This window comes from Opisthocomus hoazin, chromosome 11 (genome assembly GCF_030867145.1).
Source record: "Opisthocomus hoazin isolate bOpiHoa1 chromosome 11, bOpiHoa1.hap1, whole genome shotgun sequence".
In the NCBI taxonomy this organism is placed as follows: Eukaryota; Metazoa; Chordata; class Aves; order Opisthocomiformes; family Opisthocomidae; genus Opisthocomus; species Opisthocomus hoazin.
Window position 1 is genome coordinate 13,576,093 of NC_134424.1, and position 15,896 is coordinate 13,591,988.

Here is a 15,896-nt window from a genome sequence, read left to right on the forward strand (position 1 = left end):
TCCCTCTCAATGGACTTTCACTTCCCAGCAGGCAGAGAGCTGAGCAGCGAGGCATTAACCGACCGGGTTTAGAGGGTTGGGAAGGACCTGAAAGGGGAGGATTTGGTGGCAGTTCCTCTGGGCGAAGAACGTGGCATTCAATGCTCGCACGCTCCTCATTGTATGGGGAGGATAAAGTGGGGCGGCTGGAGGGTCTTGGGTCTGGGGGTCCAGTCGGCGCCAGCGTGGAAGGAGCCCAGCCCCAGCGGGAGCCCTGCCAGGCTGAATAGCCAGCCCGGCTGCCTCGCAGCCTCACGAGCACACAGCCCTCCTCACTTTGAAGCCCCCGGTGCAGGGAGAGGGGTGCTTTCTCTGGCTCTTGTTTGCTGATGAACCCTAAATTAAGAAATGCAAATCTATTCAGGACAGATTCCTTTTCCAAAGGCTACTTGCCTCAGTTGCTAATTCCCTGCGTGGCTTCTATACAGATCCGTAGCAAACACCTGCAGCTTTTTTTTTTCCTCTCCCCCTTTTTCCAGGGAGGGGGTGGCAATGGGGAGTTTATTGAAAATCTTTGTTTTCTCTGGTGCGATGAAACTTGCTTTGCTCTTTTGCCTCCTTTTCTTTTCCCTTTTCACAGAATAAATACAGCTGATCCATCTCTAGCCCCTCTGCACGTGCCAGAAGAATAAATCGTCCGCCTCGCCCCCAGCCCCCTCCTTTAATTCTTCCCCCTGCTGCTGTGTTTGCTTATTCTTGCTGCAGCTGTAGTGCTGGTCGCAAGCATGAGTTGACCTATTGCTGGTTTGTTTGGCACTGGCTCTGCAGAGCCACCCCTCAGAAAAGGACTTTGAAATCAACTGTTAGAACCCACCCTAGGCTGCTTTTTTTGCTCCCCCCCGCTTCTTATTATAGCTCTTGCCTTTTGTTGCCAGTGCAAATACAAACACACACACAGGCGTGCGAGCGCGCAGAGCAGAGGGGAGCGCAGCCCCTGAAATATTGCACTGTCCAGAGTCCACGGGTTAAAACAAACATCAACACTGCGTCAAATAGTTTGCCCGTAAGAGTCTTTTGTTATGAAGATAAGCTTGTTATCTCTTTCATTCAGATTTTAATCTGACAGGTCATTTGCATACTGCCAGCCGACTTCAGGGCGTGCATTAGATCCACTTTGCATTTAAATCCTCTGTCACTCAGGCAAATAAAAAAGGGAGGGGAGCTGGGGGGGGGCAGCAAAGAACCTCTTTCAGATCCTCCCAGTTATTGCTATTACTTTTCATGTCGATTGTTGGTGTAATTGATGGCAGAAAAGTTCTCCTGGCTTTTGGGGCTCAGCATGTTCTGGGGGCAGCTGGGATACTCCCAGGCCATGAGCTGCACGGCCAGGGTCTTCCCAAAGAGCCCGCTGTGACCCCTGGGCCCCTCCCTTACCCAAATCCCTCTTCAAACCCTGCTTATGCAGACTTTTTCCCCAAAGTGAACTCTGTTGCTAGCTAAAACCTAGACCTGCTTAGTGCTTGGTCCTGCCCCCGGTCAAGTTAAGCCTGCCTTGGGCTTGCGTGAGGAGGATTCAAGGCCTTGGTAATAACAGGACAAGGAATAACGAATGTCCTGGCCACAATGCAGCTAAGAAGTCATCTTTTTAGCAAATTCCATGTAAATGAGCCTCTTCCCTTAGTTATTCCACTTGTCTTAGGTGTCTATATATATTTTATCTTCTTCTCCACCCGAAGCCTGATCCTGCACCTTCACTCCTTGAGCTTCATCACACATGCTGGAGGGATCCCGAAGGCAAGGCTGCTCGTACAGGTAACGGAGATACATTGCGTGACTGTGAAGGGCAGGAGCTATGGGACACAAGTCACCTGTGGTGCCAATGCAGGTTGATGGGGTTGTATTTCAGTGTGGGCACAGAGAGCTACACCAGTTTCTATAAGGTGCTGTAGCCTCATCAACCAACCAAATAAACAAAAACACTCCACACTTAGTGAAGGTTTTATCAAAATGCATGCCTACTCTGGATCCGTGGTTCTTGTTACCACCCTGCAGCCTTGCACCGGCCCTTTCCAACCCTGTTATAGGGCAGGAGGAGGGGGCTTGGCTAGTGATGGTCCAAGACCATAGATGGCATGCTCTGGGGTCCTGGCTCCCTGCAGGGATGTTGCATTTGTCTATGAGGGCACAAAATTTGGATTTTTAATGTATAGATCTGATTCTTCTCGCATCTTCTATGTTTGGACATATTGCCCACGCTCACTTTTCTGTTCCTGAGACCAGCACAAAGAGCATTGAGACTCTTGCATTGCTTTGAGTGCCGAGCCCAGGCTCCAGCCTGCCCTGGCTTTGGAACAGCTGTTACCCGGCTGTCCCTGCCGGCCGGCCACAGAGCACCGGGTCCTGCCTGCTCCTGCCAGCACCTCCCTCCGCTTGCGGTGTTCCCTGCACCTCCTCTGAGATGCTGAAACAATGAACTGGGGACAAGATTAAACCTGGCGCAATTCTACTCCTGTGCACAGAGGTGTAACCACCGCTCTGCTGAAGACCACGGGAATTACCCTGGGGTAAGTGAAAGGTGAAACTATGAGTCTCCTTCCTGAAATACAATGGAGAGCCCATGAGATAAGAGCACAGTCCCCCTGCAGAGAGAAGGATGGTGTCCCCAGGGATTGTGTCCCAAGCCACAGCAAGCAGAGCCACGGGAGAACGTTTCCTTCAACCCCAATGGGGTTAAAGATTGGATCTGGTGCAATTAGTGTATCCAAAAGCAGGACAATGAATAGTTGCAGGGCATTTATTCAGCTCTGATGTGACAAGTTCAATTCTTCTGTTCAGAGCCAGTGATTTTCTTACATATATTAATTATTTGAAATAATTCTCTGAATAACATCTAGAAATAATTCAGGCAATATATCTTGATAATGAACCCGTTGCTACTGAATGGTTGAAACCTCAGCTGTGCTGGTGACTTTGGCTTGGGTGAGTGTTCACACGGGATTGTTTCTTCTCTTAAATACTAGTACGTGACTTTCAGAATCAGATTCTGGTCTGGATTGCCGTTTTTATGAGGTCTCTTATTTTCCATTTCTGTAAATGTTCCTGACGGTAAATGCTTTTGTTAGAATATTATTGGTAAAGCAAACATAAAAAGCATGTGAATGAAGGCAGACCAAATATGAGCCATTTATTTGAATGGAGAGTTGCGGGGGGTGGGAAGTTTCCAAGATACGTAGCCACCTCCAAGCCTTAAATGAAGGTGCTGGGAGAGAAGAGTGTCTCTTCCCAGCTGACATCAGATTTACTCTCTTCCAATTTCTTGTCAAAATTTCTCAGGGCATTAAGAAAACAACAGAGTATTTTTGGAAAAAAAAAAAAAAGTGTATTTTTTCTTGTAACCCATAGTAGCAAACCTTAATAAGCAAAATCCCATATAATGCCACAGCATTCCCAGTCCTCTCGCACGCTGTGATAGCCTGCTTTTGCTCTGCGGTGCTTGCAGTGGAGCAGTAGTGTCCCTGAACACAGTGTGGGGTATGGGCAGCAAGAGGTGTGTGCTGCGCACACTGGAGCTGTCATCCTCGGAGAGGACTGGGACAAAGCCATTAAGATGTCTGATACGTGCTGGGGCTCTCAGAAGAGTGCGTGCTTCCAGTTATTTATCACCCAGCGGTGCTGCCAGTATTACCGAGACAGAGGCAGCACGGGGCAGCATCCAGCGCTGGCTGGCCGAGTGAAGAGCACGCCTTGCTGATGCTCTGCTGCGACGAGGAGCTGCATCGAAGCAGTCACCAGCCAGCAGTGGTGAGAGCTGGCCGGGCACTGCGGGTATGACCGCACTGACAGAGCTTGGCCAGCCACTGCTCCACTCCCTCCTCCAGCCAGCCAGCCCTATAAGCTCACAAGCATGGGAGCATTGGAGTTTTGGAGGGATTTTCCATCCAAAATCGAGATCATCTGGCCAAGGGTGGAGGGGAAGGGAAAGGCAGAGAGGCCAATACACAAATAGCGAAGAGCTCCTTTTGCAATCCAGTTTCTCACTCGTGCTAAAACTGAACATTGAAGACCCCCAGACTAAGGGCAATGAATGCAAAATGAGACCTCTGCAAAACCCCTTGGTTCCAGGCCAGCTCTCTTGCTTTGCTTTGCTGCTCCTTGGCACCAGTCTTTCAGCCAAGTGAGCAAGTCAATGGCTAGTGTCATTTTCAAATAATCTTCCTAGCTGTTTTCTGTATAGCTAATGAGAATGCAAATGTGCTGGGTTTCCAGGCTTGCTTACGACCTCCACTTCTTCCTTTCTGTGCGTGGTACCTAAGTGCCCTTCCTCTCGTCGTGAGATCTGAACACATTGCGCTGGCTGGTGAGGCTGTCCTCACATTACCAGTGAGAAACAGTGTTTTGGGTAGAACACCAAAGGAGGACCCAGCGTCTCTCAAATGCCTGCTCTGCGCTATCCTTCCACATGCTGTCCCTGCAGGGTTAAAGACAGACCAGTTTAGAATTAGAAAAGCAGGCAAGAAGCAGGTCTTTTTCTGTAAGTTATATACCACACCAGAGCCAAAGTCACATATCACCGCTACTGTGTACTGCAACCAGCCCATAGTTGGGCAGTATAGGGCTTCCTTGCTGGACTGTCCTTGGGAGTTTTCCTGCTTCTTATCAGCACTTGTGGTTCTTTTCTTCCATACTTGCCACAGTAGTATCGCTTTTCTAACCCCCCCTGAAATCGGTTTCGCATCAGGCTTGCAATTTGGTATCTCTCACAGCTTTGATCCCTGCAGAAACGGAGCGGTGACTCAGTTCGCACCTTTTGCTGTGCTTCTCTGTCAAAGAGCAGAGCCTCTCCTGACCAAGACCTCCCATCACAGCTCTGCCTGTGTACTTCCTCGGGCATGGTGTCACATGCCATTATAAAACCAGCCCTGGGTGCTTTCCAGTTAACTGAGCCTGGACGGAGTCCAGGCAGTGTCCCCAGCCCTGGCTCTCAGGGACACGTTCCTTGCCTGGCTCCCTTTCTGGGGATGTTGGATCAGAGATGAGAGCTCAACAGCTTATGGGCATTGTCGCATCCTCTGTTCTGATGGGCACTCTGGACTCTTCGGGGACCATGAGGACAATTCAATAAAGGGACACAGCGTCTGCACAGGAATTTTTTCCACACAGACACGCGCGCTTCATCCCTAGACAATGCACGAGTGCCACAGAGTGAGGCAAAGCTGCCACCTCCCGAGCGTTGCCCTTTTCTCCGGCTCTCCCGTCTGGTATATGTCTCCAGATCTGCCTCCAGTCTTTAAGAGAGCCCAGGTTCCTCTGGCTGAGCCTTCCCACCCCGGCCACCAAAGGGCTTCCTCTGCCCCGAGAACATGTCTCTTTTAAAAGTAGCCTGACATCTTTCCTTTGTTCCTGGCTTTCCACTAGGATTTTCCATGATGCAATCCTGTATGGGGTTCCTGGCAAAGAGCTGTTAAAAGTCAGTAGCTGTGCCTGGAGCAAACCCATTGTTCTGCCAGCACAGAGCCCTTCAATGCCGCTGACTCCTGCGTGGCCTCAGTCCTGCTCCCCCGGCACCACCGACAAGAGGGATGTCCTAATCCACACGGAGGGATGCAGCCATAAACACAAGGCACAGCACAAAGAGCAATGTGTGATTAGATGCAGACACAGCCCCCCCAGACCATCACACCAACCAGTAGCACCAGGCTCCGCCGTGGTTGGGGACCAGACTGTGACTCACCAGCTGCATCTCACTTTTCCTGGGGAAGTTCACGGGCTGTTGCTCCAGCCAAGAAGCGTTATTTTGGAGTGGAAAGTGAGAAGCTGTAGCTTTTATCCTTTTGGAGGAGCAATTTGCAAGGAAAACAATGCAGGATTCTCTGGAATAAGGAGTATTAGCTGCATCATCTTTTAAAAATAATTTAGTCAGGTGACTGTTGGCCAGGGATTAGCACCCTTGCAGGCGCTTGGGTTGCAGTGAGGGGGGGTGTTTGCTGAGATTTATTGATGTTGGGGATTGTTACAAATGCATAGGTGACGTCTAAAGCCAAAGCAACTCTCTGGCGTGCTAATGAGAAAAGTCAAAGGCTCTGCAAAGTTTTTAGCAGCGTAGCCATTAACCCCAAGATTACAATATCCTCTGTGTTTTTCCAGCATGTTCTGCCAAGATTTCGCCTTAAGCAGAGGAAAGATGGAAAATACAGGGCCAGAGAGTCTCCTGCAGCTGAAAACCACTGTCTGCTGTGTTGCTCTCTGGGACAGAGAAGAGCCTGTGTATAATCAGCACTGAGTAGGGAAACATCTCTACTATCTAGCACAGTCATTTTCTTTGATGTTGGACAGGTGGAAAAAGGAAAAATCACAGAGAATGGTCCTGTCTGGGAGATGCAGTCTTATGGCCTCCACCCTCCTCTGCTTCTGATGCTTGGATGTACGGGACTGCTAAACTCAAACTTCAAAAGGGCTTTCTAGGTAGTTACTTTGGATGTCTCTGTTTCATCCAAGCAGGTCTTCTCACAGGAATTATTTTTTATAGTAGTAATGAGGTTTTTCCTCTCTACTCAGCTAAGGATAGAACAACCAAAATGGATGGGACAGGCTGCAGGTGAACTCCAGCAAAAATCCTGTGGCTACAACATTTGTAGCAGATAAACAAATACAGTTTAGGTAACACTGAAATGTTTAGTGACTGCATCTTGCTGTGTCTGAGCTATTGCATTGATAGAACTGTGGCTTCTGTTTTCTGTCCTCCTCCCACAAAACATGGAATATTTTTTCCTAGAAATTTCCTTTAGCTTTATTTAAATCATTGAAAGAAAAAAAAAAACACAAATAGTAGCTCCCTTAAAAAATATTCTTGAGTTAAACAAAACCTTTTGTTCTGTTCCAGATTTTTAAAAAACATCGACTGCATCAAGATGAAAACCAATGTTTTGGATGTTTGAAGAAAAAAATCTGCTTTCCTTTTATTCTCTGTAGTTCCTTGACGAAGAATTACTTCCACTTGGGACACCTAGACAATGATTTTGAGATGTGTAAAAAAAAAAAAAAAAAAAAAAAAGTTTCAATATTGGGAGTAGGTGCTGTGGGACTGCTCTCTAAACTTCACTTGGAGAGTTGAAATAACCAAAGCATTGGCTCAGGCATGGCTAATGAATGACTTCCAACCTTCAAGGAACAAAACCAAATAGCTGCGATAGCAAGATAATATCCACTATGTTGTTGCTAGAAACATACTTCAGTCTCATCTACGTACTGAAATAACAGCTTTGGCCTCTTTGCAATGATATAAACATTTTGTATCGCTCATTCTGCCATGAAGAAGACTCTCCTGACAACACCTAAGCTTTTCCTTGGGGAGGTCATTACAGCGTGGTTCTCGGCGCTATCTCAGAGACTGGTTATGGTCGATTCCCCTGTCTGCCAGAGCCATTCTTCACATCCCTTCTTTAGTGCCTGAGGCAGGAGCAGCTCACCTGCGCTTCCAGCCCTCTGGAAGAGGCAAAGCCCTCAGCAAGCCTATGATTGTTTCTGTGGTCCCTGTACTGTGCTGTGTCAGACAGCAGCCAACTTTGCTCCTGCCCAGCTTTAGCTTCAGATTTTACGGGATCACTGTTCTTAAAATACACATGCTCTGTGGCCAAGGGTGAGTCAGAGGGGTGCTATTAGTGGTGCTGGGTGGTACAAGTTAGTCCTTGTACATGGGAGTCCATGAGCAATTAAAGGAAGAAAATTGTAATTAATGCCAATCAGCATGAGTTCATGGAAAATAGAATGTGATGTCTCTTTTTCCTTTAGCTGATAAAAGTGATAGTAGTGTACAAGACTTCTGTGAGACATTTGACTGGGTACCACATGACACTTTGATTAAGGATCTAGAGCAGTATAAAATCAAGAGGGTGTGCATTAAATGGATTAAAACCTGGCTCCTTGACAGGTCTCCAAATGTAACTGTAAATCATCTGCCAGCTGTGTTTGTAGCAAAGTTCTTGCATTTAATATCTTTATCAAGGACATAGAAGAAAATGTAAAATCACCACTGATGTGGTCTGATGGTGTAATGAGCCAGGAAGTGGTAAATAATGAAGAGAAGTCACTGATAGGGAGGAATATGGAGCACTTGGGGACTCAGGCTCAAGCAAACAATGAATAGGGTGATGCAGGTGAATGCAAGAACAAAGCATAAAAGCTGCATTTATAGGACAGTGGACTCCAGGAAGCAGGGTTCTGAAAAAGTTTTTGGGAAAGCTGCTTCAGTGAGTGAAGAAAGTGGGCAAAAGTCAGCTGAATGGATGGTCCCTGTGCTGAGCTGTGGCTGTGGTGAGGGGACGCACTTGGAGGTAGCAAGGGCAGAAGACGGGCTGTAATATATTTGTTCCTGGTGGCAGTGCCGCTGTGGGGCGTGAAAATATCGATATGTTGGAGAGGGTTCAGGGAAGAGCCAGATAAGTGTTGGAAGTGTGGCAATGTCATGAGTGACCCTGTGTTGGGCCACCAGAGCAAAGCTGAGGATAGAGATGGCCCCAGTTTGCAGATGCGTGGGGTGAGGCAAATAATAGGCTTTTTTGTGTAGCAGACCACAGTGCAGCAACTGGAAGCTGGGCTTGAAGGCATTCAGATGGAGAGAAAGGCTTCACCTTAAGGCTTCAAGGACTCTGCTTCATCAGGAATTAACTTGTGTTGTCTTCCCAGACATGGGACTCATGCCGTACCTGCTTACAGAGTATCAGCATATCAGCAGGATTAAACCAGTGTTGCTACAGTGGCATATCCAGATTGGTGACTGACATCTGCATGTAAGTAAAAGCTGAAGTCCTGCTTGTGTTGAAGTCGATATCAAAAGTGCCAGTGGTTTGGGGAAGGTAGAACTGCCCCTAGAGTTCTTAGACGCTTTTTATCCTGCTCTATACACAACAGTGAAAAAAAACAAAAGTGATTTTTAAATCAATCTAGCACAACTTCCTGGATGAACATCTCAAAATTAATTTGAAACTGCTGCAGATGGTATTGGTTGCAACTCCAAGGCTTTAGATAGCTGTTCACTATGCAAGCAGCTGTGCTAGCTGAAAAGTTACCTTACCTGTAGCCTTCCCAGCCAAGTGGTTCTTATCCATCTCAGCTTGACAAGATTATATCATCAGTTGGGTTGTGGGGTGGCAGCCTCTCCAGGGAGGTGGCAATGAGCATCTTGTGGTCATACCATCAGCTAGTGCAGCAAGACCTGAAGGACATGGATGTCCACCACAACCTGTATTCAATGCATGAATCAACGTTTAGGACTGATTTAAGCATGGTTGCACTGGTGTTCCTATGTGTTTAAGTTGTTTGTTAAACAAGATCTAAAGCAGTTCAAGTTTTGGTGAGAAGAACAGGCTATTGCCAGGGATGGCTTTACTGCAGCTTGAAGGTAGCTTAGGTTAATGCACTTTATTTTGCGGTATTAGGCTAGGAGAATGCATTGGCAAGTGTCAGATCAGTCACTGCCAACTGTTTATATCTTGTGAGTAGAAGAACACCTCGGGAAGACTCATTTGGGTGTTTTATGCTAATACAACAAGGTGCAAGGGAGTCTATAACTGACATAAATTATACAACATAGAGTCAGAAGACACAGAACTCTCTATCCAGGAGGGACCTATTTTAACTTACATTTGCTTATAAGGATTTTGGGAACAAATTCATGCTTTGGCTATTCCATCTAGCTGGGCACTGTATCCAAAAGGGACAGCCTTGCTCTTCCCCTTCCCACCCTGTCCTGTCTCTTGTGTTGGATGGCATAACCACGCAACCAGTTGAGGAGCTGGATTTGCTTGGTGCTTGGGCAGACTCTGTTTTGGTGAGCTGGTTTCTGCTTGGATCACTGAACCAATACAACTTTCAGAGTGGCTGCTCAGTAACTAGAGTCCAAGAGGGTGGGCAGGATTTTCGTGGCAGCTATCAGAGATGGAGCCCCTCATAACATTGGGCTCTCAGTTGCTTTTATTACTTGGACTGTTTGAGATGGGCATTGCATTATCTTAAATCCCTCTACGTATCAGCAAAGCAGGTTAGCAGCATGTTCTAATGAGCTGAATTATGCAAGAAAGCAGTGTGCAAGCATAGTGGCCAGGTTACGCAGGAGCAGAGTTAGCAGACTAAGCAAGGTAAGTGTAAGCTAAAATAACATGCAGCGCTGTGCAGGGTAGAAAGTCACTGTAAGAGGCATGGCTGCAATTCACCTATCTGTGTGGTCTCTGGTGACACTGGAAGAGCCGTCATTTGCCTCCTCTATAATCTGTCACCGATCACTGCTGCCAGGAGCATGGGACGTTTGATTTCCTGTGAATCATGGCGTCATTTGCAAAGTTTAATCCTACATCTTTCCAAGCGCCGATTGACAAAACAGTTGAATAAGTCCGCCATGGTATTCCTGCCTGCTTAGATGTTGTTGGAAGTTGTTCTCTGGCTGGCGGTACCTCCATCAGCTTCAAGGTCACCTGCAGACTGGGCTGCTGTGGCATCCCAGGTTGGTGGATCGGAGATGTTGGTGGAAGAATTGCTTGAGTTAAAGACAGTTGTCTGATGTCAGGGGACTCCTGCCAGTCATTGTTCTGCTGCCTGCGTGGAAACAGGCTGAACTCTGCGGTTTTGCTGTGTAACATTCTTATGTAGCCGGCCGCGTCGCCAACATGATAAATGCAATTATTTTTTCCAATTGTTATTTTTGCCCAAAGCATGCAATTGACACTGAAGTCTGCTGGGCAGAATGGGAATGTAGTGGCTGCTCACATCCCCGCAGCAGCACGATGATGTGAAAGCATGAATTGCGACGACGGGAAGCAAACGCTGCCCCGTGGCGCATGTCAGGAGCAGGCACCCGTCTGTGCTCGCGCCAGTCCCACCCTCGGGTGTCAGCCGTCGAGGGGTAACCTGCTTTCTTGGTGTCATCAGAGGGGGAAGGATGAAGGTTTCTGGCGCAGCTGCAAACGTGATTTTCTCTGGGAAGGTGGGAGGGAGCAGGGTTTGGTTATGCAATGTGGACGAGGGAGCTGTATTGCACCACCTGGGAGGGGAGCAGCGGCGCCAGAGCTGCTGCCCTCTCGCCTACGCCCACGGAGGCCAGCAGCCTCCCTGGCTCCCAACAGGAGCGTTTCCAAAGGTGGAAAAAAGGGAGACAAGCCTTAACTGGGCCCTGTGCTTGGGAGGGAAGCGCAGCTTTCTTGTGACGATGGGGGCGAGATTGCGTTCACAGAGCGGGAGATGATGTGCTGAGCTAATTTGGGCCATCTGCACCCGATAGGAAACCAGCACTGCGGGGTGACTGGTGCTGCGGGCTCACTATGCCACAGCTTATTCAGCCGAGTTAAAGGACAGGCCAGCTGAGCTCCCACCGTGGTGGTTAAAGTTTGTTTTAGCCGCCTTATCTAATCTCCCTCCTAACTTTTGCTGGGGGAAAGCGTTTATTGCTTATATCATGTTACCCCATGAGCACTTGCTGGCTGTGGCTGTTTGCGTGTGTATATGTAGATGTGAAGCCAGATAACTTCAAGCCTTGCAGTTTTATGGGTCAGTCAATCCAAACTGCTTCCACTGGCAGATGTGGGGATGTGCTGCGTTCGTTACCTGTGGGCCATGTGCTATCAGGGTGTAAATCAGCAAAACAGGGCTCTGTTTATACACATAAATTGCCCCAATCTGACAGCTTAATACCCTTTTGACTTTTTACCCTCTGCGGGGGAGAGCCTCAAATGTCTTATGGCACCGCTCACCCCAGGGATGACGGCAACGCAGGGAAACCAGCCCCGCTATAAAAGGAGGGAGCACGCTTTGCTCCTGCGCGTCTTCAGGCTTGGCTGCATAGCCACCAGCTCCCCGGAGGCGAAAGGACCTTCCAACAGACCAGTCCAACAGGAAATTATCTGCTCACCCTTTGCTAAATTACTAGCTGCACAGCCAGTCACAGGGTCCCAAAAATGCCAGCTCCATCTGTTCCCCTACAGACATGATTCCCAGGCACACAAGATCCTGGCTTAGTCACGGGGAGGGCAAACCCACCCGTCCGTCCCTCCCCTGCAGCACCTTGCACAAGTCTCGATTTCGTCTCTTCTGTGGGACACGAAGGTCATACGGGTGAATTTTCCCCAAGCAATCGCTTGCCAGGCTTCCTTCGGCTCCAGCTGAGGCATTTTGTTGCTGCAGGAGGTGCTTTATTGTTTTTATTTCTTTAGCAGATGAGAGGGTGTTTTCAATGAGATAGCAGAGGGTTGATGAGAGGGAAGGGGAAGTGCCAGGACATCACAGCAAATTGGATCATTGTGATATTTTGAGGAGCTTCCCAAATTTAAATGATGTGTGAGCAGGGGTAAGATTGTTAAAACTGAGATCCCATCACTTGAAATGTCCTTTTTTTCTTCCCCCTTTGCTGCTTCCTTCACTGACTTGGCGAACACGAGGTCGTGGCTGCATGCAAATCTTTGGTAGCTCCCTTGGTGTATTTCCTTCATTTAGTGCATCCAAAGTCTGGCTGCACTAAACCATCCTAAATCCAACCTGGAGAAAGAGAGATGCTCTTAATCAGAATTTTTGCTTGTGCTGGCACTGAGCACACTGAGATGGGGCTGTCAATTCAACCCGTTGTGCTCTCCAAGCCCTCCCCACCGGCACCTGAGCCTCTGTAGGAGCATGGCAGCTCTCAGTTCACCTCTGTGCTCCCACCCCAACCAGGAGCACCCCCATGCCCCTGCGTGAGACAGAGGTGTCTGCAGCAGGCCTTTCCCAACCCCCTTTTAAAGTGCAAGTCGAGGTTGGAAATGGATGCTGTAGGAGACTGACCTTGAGGGAGTGTCCTTCCCTCTGGCTGATCCCAGGACAAATGCTCTCAGTTTACAAGTCACAGACTCCCACAGTAGCCAGGCTGCTCCTTCCTCCGCTCCTCCTTGCCTGAGCGGCAGAAGAGACCCCGCAGCTGGGACATCTCATGAAGAAGGTGACACCACCAGAAGGTGACCCCAGCCCTGGTCCTGGCCTCCCATCCTCTGAGTGTCCAGGAGGTGGCTTTGGTGCAGGAGGGGCTGAGGAGCAGCCTGGGTGGCTGGAGGGCTGGTTCGGGTGTCAGTGCTACTCTGTGCCTGCAGACACCTCATTTCACCTGGCTGGGACCACTTCCCTTTCTGACCCCACTCTATTTGTTGGCATTTCTTAGAAAGAGGGGCTGTCAATTGCCATGGTTTTAAATTCCCAGTGCAGAGCAGCTCAGATACCGCAGTTTCTACAGCGCACTTCGTCGGGGTGATTCAGTGAAGGGTGGCTTCCCGTAGAGAAACATACGAGGCAGCTCAAGGTTGGATGTTCTGATATTTAACACCAAGTGAGCGCATGCTGCAGCCTTGCTCTCAGTGTAGGCTCAGCTGTCTCTTGTCTACCCAGCCCCAGGAGGACTCATACACAGTCAGTTTCTTTGAGTACTCAGCCCTTCTGGCAAACTTGGTTGAGACTGGCCAGTGAGTTCAGAAGTTTTATTAGGGAGAGAGAGACATACACACCCACAGCACGATCACAAAACAGTTGTTTCTCTAGGAAACCAGGCTGAAAAAAAAAAAAGGTTGTTTAAGTAAGCAAATACGTTTCTTGGAGACACTAAAGCAGGAAAGGTGGTATGGGAAAAGTGTGTTTATATAGCTGTTGACCCAACCTCCTCTTAAGTGTGAGTTTCTTGTTTTAAATCTCTTTATTCCTATTTATGCCCATTTTTATCACGTTGGTTATTAGTTCTAATGACTTACTCTGCTCTGTGCTGCCGCCTCTATCTCTGCAGCCTCTTGTTTTGCTGTAGGACTCCGTGGACCACTTCACCAAGATCAGTCCATCCAAATAACTTTACAGATATAAGCAATGAACCCAGTGAAGGAGAGGGATCAGCTGGGCCACGTGAAGGCAAGGCACAGTTGTAAGCAAAATTAACCAGTGGCTCAAGCTGTCCTATAAAGCTCTTGTTTCAGGATTTGCAAACTGGCTTCCTCTATCGGCTCCAAAGCATCAGAGCTGCTAATCCCAGGGCAGTAAAGGCCCTTTTGGTCTGAGCTGTCAGCCAAAAATTCAAGTGCCTGTGAGTTGTTCTAGTTTTGCCGAAAATGGGTGCAGCGGTCAGGTGTCCCTTTGATGCGCTCCTGTTTATTTACAAAGAGCCTGAAAGGTCCTGTTCCCCCCGAAGGTGGCAGGAAACAGGCAAGAACAGAATTTGGTACCTTGTTCTTCCTGTTAGGGCTGATCTCACATGAGAGTAAACAGCGGGTGCGTGGTGAGCTGCCACGGAGGCTTTGCTGCCTCGAGAGCCACCAGTCCTCCTGTTTTCCACCCCTGGATGCCTGTGCGGGTCTCCATTTCACTTTCCTCCTGGCTGGCTCAACGCAGGAAATCAGGCTGTTTAAAAACTAAAGGGAAAAAAATTTAAAAAAAAAAAAAAAAGGTGAAAAATGTGTTTCTTTAAAAACAGAAGAAAAAAAAAATTAAAGATCATTTTAATTAGGTTTGAAAAATCTGCAGCAGAGTTGACAGGCAGGCTGACAGGGCTCCCTTTCACCAGATCACCCAGCTCTGGGCTTTTCATCTCGCGTGCAGAATATTTTGACATTTGTGCTTTCTTGGCTCCGTTTGTAGAGCCCAGTGGAACCTGCAGCCTAATTAAATGTAACAATTCCTGAAAATGAGGGTTGTGATTTTTTTTCCTAAGGATAATAATAGAGGTTTTATTTTAAAAAGAGCTAATCTATTTACTGTAGGCTGCCTGCTTCCTGACCTGGCCTCAGCACCTGAGGGGACAGGAACAGAATGAATTAGACAGGGGCTTAGTCACTGGAAAAGATGAGGGTGTTAACGTGTATGTGTGTGCGCGCGTGTGTCCCACATGCTCCACTTGAAGAGCTGAGAGGTAGAAGGTTAGGAGGCTCGGATTTTCCCTGGCAGCTGACTTTTTTCCCTGTACTTTTGTGGTTCGGTGCTGGTTTTCAGCCAGCACCAGACCCAGCGGGCTCTAAAGGGGCCGAAAGCAGTGCTGTGGAGCTGCATGGTCCCTCCTCTGGCTCCTCCACCCCAGCCACCAGCCTGCAGTGGAGGGGGAGCCTGTGGCTGTGTGAACCCGGGGCCGTGCAAGCCAGTGGGTCATGACAGAGCCTTTGTATCAAGAGCTGCATTAAACAAGGAGGCAAAAGAGAAGGAAAACGCAAGTCAGTATTGCCCAGGATTGTATGTGCCCAACTATGCACCAATGATCTGCAGCTCTTGGTGCCCAGAACTTTCGTTCCCGAACTTCTACCCACACTGTTTCATTTTGACCGTGGTGTAACTCCGTGTTTCTTGAGCACAGCCCTATATCCTCATGACTGATGAAGCATGGCCAAGCTCCAGAACAAAGTTGGATGAGAGTTATCTGCTTGTGCCTCTCGCTGTGAGTTCCTGGTGCCATTGTGTTCTTGGGTCTGGCAGCTGCCATCGCTGCACTGCTCAGGTGTCATCGCTTTTGGCTTCCCATGGACTGCTTGGCACTGAGAGCAGCTCCAATGAAGGGGCAGTGAGTTCCTCTTTCATCTCGATGTGTAATGTGTTCTTCCAGGCTGACGTGAAGATGACCATGGCAGAGGCTGAGGAACACTCCCTACCATCCCGTGCATGGTAGATGGTTTCCCTGTGCCACTTGGTTCGGCATCGCTCATCAGATCACCTCAAAACTTCTCATCAGCTGATCCACCCATTACTCAGCCAGAAGTGACATGGCAAGACACAAGTGGTGCAAACCACTCACAGACTTTCATTCTCCCTGTTTCCTCCTGCAGCTCCAGGGAGGTCCTCTCCAGCACCAGAAACCAAAGCTTCGGGGCCGACGGCAGGGCCGGCAAAGGGTGCCCGGTGCCTTTTCCAGCCGGCAGCCTGATGGCAGCAATGAATCAGCAGCC